Source organism: Cavia porcellus, unplaced genomic scaffold (genome assembly GCF_034190915.1).
Source record: "Cavia porcellus strain 051 isolate PalLab524CR breed Dunkin Hartley unplaced genomic scaffold, mCavPor4.1 scaffold_22, whole genome shotgun sequence".
Taxonomy (NCBI): domain Eukaryota; kingdom Metazoa; phylum Chordata; class Mammalia; order Rodentia; family Caviidae; genus Cavia; species Cavia porcellus.
In genome coordinates, this window is record NW_026947505.1 from 45620504 (window position 1) to 45627022 (window position 6519).

Consider the following 6519-nt stretch of genomic DNA (forward strand, 5'->3'; position numbering starts at 1 on the left):
CCTCAGAGTTCACCTGTTTCTGACTCTACTGAAAACTGGAGCACTCTGGGAATACATGGTCCAAATGCTGAGGAATCCAGGACAGCCTGTTAGGTCTAAATACAGTGAAGCAGGTGAGAACTGGTGTGTAATCAGATTTTTGTTCTGCGTGATCCACCTGTGTTTTAGTTAGAGGTTGTACACAAAGAGCAATTAGAATCAGGACATGGAGTTTATAATATTTTTATAATGGTCTTCGGGAATTAACACAATGAAGTACAGGAAATCTATCTGCAACACCAAAGACATGGAATATTTAATCAAGGGCCTAAATCCCACAGCAAAGTCCCACATGAGTCCAGATGAAAACCCAGAACTCAGGACAATGCCTCCCACGGATCCAACTGGAGATCCAGAGCCCACAAAAAGGACTCACACCAGTCTTTCTTACAGGTTTGTGCCGGGAAGGCCCAAGGGTCAGCAGTGGAAGCCAGAAAGTCCATTCCAGCGGGGTGAAGGAGCTGTGCTAGTGGGATGAGGGTTCTATGCTGGAGCTGAGAAGTCACACTCACAACAAAGAGCAAGACTGCCCTGAAAAGCACCACAGCCATCCTCAGTGACATGGAGGCCCCGAGCTCCTCCAATGACAAGCACAGTCAGGTACCTGCCAGGAAGTCAGCATGATGACGTCATCCTGGAGACCAAGCAGCACACGTCTTCCCCTCTGAAGTCAGGAAGCAATGCTCAATGTCAGGACCATAGCGTCTCCAGGAGAACCAGTGGCTCAAACAACAACTCATAGGAGACCCCACAATGCCTCAATGAAACAATGCATTAATGTCTCAACGCCTTAACAATGTCCTTCTCCTTCTCCACCTATTTAAGCTGGCAAGTTTCTTCAGATGGGACATCTTCACTCAGTGCCATGCTGATGTAATCCAGCTGGCGTTAAGTTGACCACTGGTTCTTAATCCACAACAACCTGCATCTACCTATGTGGAACAAATGGGAAAGAGATTTGCAAAGAAACCAAAAATATAAAAACAAACATACTAAGTTTTGTTTATGTTTGCACCTATGTTGCCCTCACATTTATTATTCCATTCAAAATATTACTGAAATCTTTTTTAACTGGTTTTCTTATATAAAAGTATAAGGAACCTATTTGGGCTAAATTATAAGGATAGGTATGCATCAACTTTACAGAACTGTAGGTGAGAACTAATGTGCTCATGGTTTTAAACTGGAAAAAAAATGTTTTTTCTTCACAAGAATAGACATTTTTTTTTTCCTGAGTAGACATTTTGAATAAGCCCTAAATATGAAAATGGAAACCTCTTCTTCCAATTTCTTGTCAGGAACCTGGTGTTTAGCTCATCCAAAGGCTAAGTGCGAATGAAAGTGCCCAGATCAAAAGGAAGAAGCGGCAGCCCAACCCTCCAGCATAGGTGCACTTATTATTATTGAATTGTTCCTTTCTGTAGACAAGGACAGGCCTATTTTCAGGGAATTGCCTGGGAAGCAGTTTAATCCTGGCATATAAGAAACATTTTAGAGATTTTAGAATCCAGACCAAGTTTATAAAAGCATACTATTGATATCAAATGAACCCCCCTCAACAGAATAGTATCCTCATATGTTAAGGCAAGAGGACGATGCATACAACTGAGAGCAAAGAGCTTGTAAGTAAGGAGCTTGAATTCCAGTCCAAGTGTCTCCAATCCCCACACTCAGTCTCCTCTCGCTGTCCAAATATTCCAACTGCTCTGCCAGTTTGGAGGATTTTTAGGCATCCAAGACAGGTTCCTCTTCCAATTTCTTCATTCCCAGGCACAAAATAAAGGAATGAAAAACGATACAGCTTATATTATAGATCCCTTATATCTTTAAGATAGTACAAGTAACAACTTTATTGTGTGAACTTATGAGCATCCAAGTATAAATGTCACCATAATTGTTGCATTTCAGTTATAGAATGTATTCTACTTTTTAAATAAGCAGAATGCTACTTGAGTCATAAATGTGTTTCTTTAAGAAAAAGTGTTTAAGGAAAGATACGTTTAATGACAAATTTCTGAGGCATTGGGGTAATAGATTACTGTGAAGGTACACTTAGGTAGGAGAGCATTTATCCTTTCTCATGCTGATGTTGGAAAATGAGGGGTATGAGGAGAGAGACAGCCAAGGAGGCACCTTCGGGAGTCACTTTCTCAGCAAGTTCTTCCTCAAGTCTTTTCCTTGTTCCTGCGTATTGAAAGCTTCCTGCCTAAGCCTCAGGGGTTGTTAGGGAAATTCTCTGGCATTGACACAGATGCCACAACGCAGAACTTGCTAAATGTATTTTTGTAATCTCTAATTCTCCAAACTAAAATCACAGAAATAGTTTAGTAAATGTACTTAAGCTCATGATTTTGCTTTTGGCATTTTGATCCCTTATTTCTCCAGCCAAACATTTACCTTACCAATATTGCAGGAAGTGGGTTGGGCATTGTGGAGCATCACTCAGGACACTAAGGCAGGACGACAACAAGGGTTAGAGGCCAGCCTGGGCTGCATAGTGAGTTCAAGGCCAGTCAAAACTACATAGAGAAACTTACCTCCGAACAAAACAAACAAACCTAGAACTTGATGGAAGTAAAATTTTTGCCTCAACTTTTTGCTATTTTACTCAGCAGAGAAAAGCTACAATGAGATGCTTTGTCTCGTTCTTTTCGGAATGTGTGTTCCATAAGGAAAAAGTCCAGTGTCTGTGCTATTCTGAGAGATCGTAGCTAAATATATACACTACAAACCACAGATAATTTGTCAAAATCAGATGTAATCCTCAACTTCTCCTAGTGAAAGACACAGCTAAGAGAAGAAAAAAACCAAGTGAGTGCATCAGTCCATTTTCAGTGCGTATTTATAAATTTAAATTGGCTAGAATATAAAGAAATTTAAATGTAATATACAAGTTTCCAAAGGGCTCCAGTGTTAGATTAGATTACTCAATATCAGTGCTGTAAGTTTTAAATTATGTAGCAATTTTTACATGATTTGTAAATTAAAAAGACTCTGATTACTGTAATAGGATGAAAGACTATTTCCGACAAATATTGGCCTTTGTTTGACTATAGAAATTTTTCTGGTATTTCATATACCTTTAATATATTTAAAAAATGAATTATGAAAATAAAAAAATTAAAAGATGTGTATGTTCATATGTAGAGAAAATATATATCTTTATACAAACATAGATATATAGTTGATATATGACTACACTGTCTATAAAATAGTAAACAAATTAGACTAATTACTTCATTGACCTCAGATTCTAGGTTCTGACAGATGAATTTTTCTTACTGAGCTGAATCTTTCTCATTTAAGAAGTCAAACCTGAGGTAAACAGAGTAGAGACAAGGCTTATCAAGATAGAAAGCCTGCAAGAAAAATCTGCTTGTCAAGCCAGCCGCCACCTCCCAGTCCTGCACGCCTGTGAGGCTCTGAGGCCATTTCCTTCATCTGCAGAATAAAAATGCAGCTCTGAGTGGGCTGTGTTCATGACAGCTGCCCCAAGACCCCAGGGAGCAAAGGGCCTAATTACAAGTCCCACAATGAATGCACAGGGGGGAAGGTGCTCCACCCCTTGCTAAGAAAATAAAGACCCTAGTGACTGTCAGTTCCCCAGCACTCTCTGGCCTCCCCCAAGCAGGCCAAATCTCTCCTAGAAAGATGGATGAAGCTCTTAATAGAGAAACTGGAAAGCCTGACAGTCTTTAGGGAAAAGAGGACTTCTTGGAACGTGGATCTGCCCTTGGGCAACTTTATTTTACATAGTCATGGTAATTATTTTATATGATTATTTCTCTTTAATCATCATTAGTGTTAGCACATTGTTTGGTTTTGGTTTTTTTTTTTTTTTTCCCCCAGAAAGAACACTATAAAATACTTTTATTCATTCTTCAGAAATCAGCAGGAAATGCCTTTTTTAGCTAAAGTTCTCTCAAATTTTTGGTATTATTACTTTATTTTTCTTCAAGGAAGACAAAAAAAAACAAAAAAACAAAAAAACACTCTATTTTCCCTATGAATCATCCAGCTTGCAGCTTACGTGAAAACAGAAAATGTAAATGATATGAACAGCTACATGCTGTTTAAGGATAATAATAGAAAATTCTTTCTACATGATTGAGTTTTCTAAATTTATCTCCAGACAATTCTCTTTACTAGGTTGCTCATAAAATTAAGCCTACAGAAAATAAATGCCTTTATATAAAATAAATATTTCTGTATAACATGAGGGAATTCAAGCTTTCATTACTTGAGAATATCTACTGTCTTGTTTCTGCAAAAAAAATTGTTCTAAATTTTTGGATATCTGACAATCTGACAAACCAGGTACCTCTGGAAACACTGGATGCCTCTGCTGGCTCTGGGTACTTACATTAAAGTCAGAGATGAGGCAACACAAACCGCCCGTCTTCTGCTGGCAGGGGAAGTCTGAGTCATGTTTCATAAAATCTGAGCAGCTCATATTTGGAGAACTCTGCACCCAGTAAGAGTCAAGCATTTTTATTTTTAAACCTTTCAAGGGTCTCTTCAGAAATGTGAGGCACCCTTTTAACTGCATAGTTTCATCAAGTCCTGCACGTTTGGACTGTCCACAGCAAGGACACTTGGGTTGAAAGGCAGCAGCAGAAGAAGAAAACAAAAGGAATATAAAAAATTAGTCCTGCAGGTAACACACAGGAAGAACAGCAGCGCAGTGTTTCACTATCAACCGCATCCCGGCGCTAGGTCTTTAACTCCTTCCACTAGGTCTTTAACTCCTTCCCTGGCATGGCCCTCTTTGGGGGTGTTTTGGCTGCCGACTTCTGGGCTGCAGTGTCTCTCTCCCTGTGAATACTGGCCTGGCCGGACTGCCCACTCTTCTTTGCACCACACCTGCTCCCTGCAGTCTGGAGTCCATCTGTCCATACCATTACTGGGTTCAGTTCCACTGTGTCTATACTGTGGGTCTGTACTGATTCAGAAGCAAACTGTGGCACTTAAGAAGAATCTCTTCTTACGCACACAGTACTGCATTTCTCAGACAAAAGCTCTAAACTACTGAAATTAAATTCTCTTCTTTGTGTTTATTTCGTTACTTGTTTGCAATCCATTTTCCCTAGGATTCTGGTGATCAGTGAAGTTTTGACTTTCTAATTTTTTTTTTTTTAAAGTGCTAGATAGTACAAGAAGATGATACTCATCCTCGCCAGGGATTCCTGTATCATTTCAAACATTGCCCAATGAAGTGTACAATGACAATCACCTTTATAGTGGCAATTTTGGGACTCCAGAAAGTCATTTCTTCTCATTCTTCTGGAAGCCTTCCAGGATAGCAAATTGCACTCTCCTGCAAACTAGTGACACACTCTTTGTAAAGAGAAATATCACACAGGAAGATAGTTCATACTAGCAGTTTTGCAAAAGGGAAATTATACTGATTTTTTGAAATCTTTTCACAGTAATAGGTGAATTGGTTTTATCATTATAAGCTAATAGAATGGATAGATGTGTTAGGATGTTCTATAGTAAGAAGATTTATATTAAATTACTGAATTTGCTAACCACTAGTTTTTTGGCTTTGAGTTAGTTGCATACTTTTTACTCCATTTTGTATATCTTTATAAAAAGTTGTTTTAAACTCTTTTTAGAGTACTTCTAATAATTAAATGAGAAACTATTTACTAAGTACACTGATTAAAAATGTTAAAGGGATTATAAGGCAATAAAAATGCCCTTGTTGTTATGCTTCTTATGGAATAAATTCCAAGTTCCCATTAACCATTTTCTTACTTGAATATCTGTCCCGCTAATTAACTACTCAAACATTTAAAAATTTTATGATTATTTGTATAGTACTCCAAGATGCAGAACTTTCTCAGATATTACATCGGGCATAACTGCCCAGGGTTACTCAAAATTACACAAAATAAAACCAGGTCATATGCTAGAAGATTAAACAAATCACAACACAAGGCAGTTATATTTAGGGTTAGGAAAATTAGAGCACTTTATTGTAAGATGTTTCATGAATAGCTTTATCTTTTGTTCCTTGGAGATATTCTGACCTGCTTCACAGGGTTACTGTGATTATCTAATAAAACATTATTGTAAAGCACTTTGCAAAACTAAACTGCTATATAATTCCTTAACAGTAATACTTAGCTTTGAGTTCATTATCACACAAAACAATTGCTACCAAGAAAGCAAATAATTTAATTGTTCTGCATTTCTTTCTCCAAGACTTTTCACATTTTGTCTTGAGACATTGATACTGCCTGTTTCTACAGGGCTCTCTTTAACAACACAGATACCACACAATCCCTGGCAGAGTACAAGAGGACTCTCCTTCTCCCTGAAGCACTTGCTTAGAGGCTATGGTCTGGCTTTGAAACCACAACTGAATTAACTGCCCACATTCTCTGGGTTGAACTGTGAGGTAGTGAAAGTAACTTTGCTTTATGATAAGAAATTGCCTCTCTGTTGTTCTTTCTGTAAGATGATTGAAAAATC

General features: G+C 38.1%; 1 long non-coding RNA gene across 1 annotated transcript; it reads right to left on the reverse strand.

The window, feature by feature from the left end:
• Positions 1-206: 206 nt before the first annotated feature.
• On the reverse strand, positions 207-4976 carry LOC134472119 (uncharacterized). The gene is made up of 2 exons (XR_010041982.1): positions 4403-4976; positions 207-971 (listed from the first exon to the last, which is right to left on the reverse strand). It is a non-coding gene; the product is annotated as an uncharacterized LOC134472119 (long non-coding RNA).
• Between the last annotated feature and the right edge of the window lie 1543 nt (positions 4977-6519).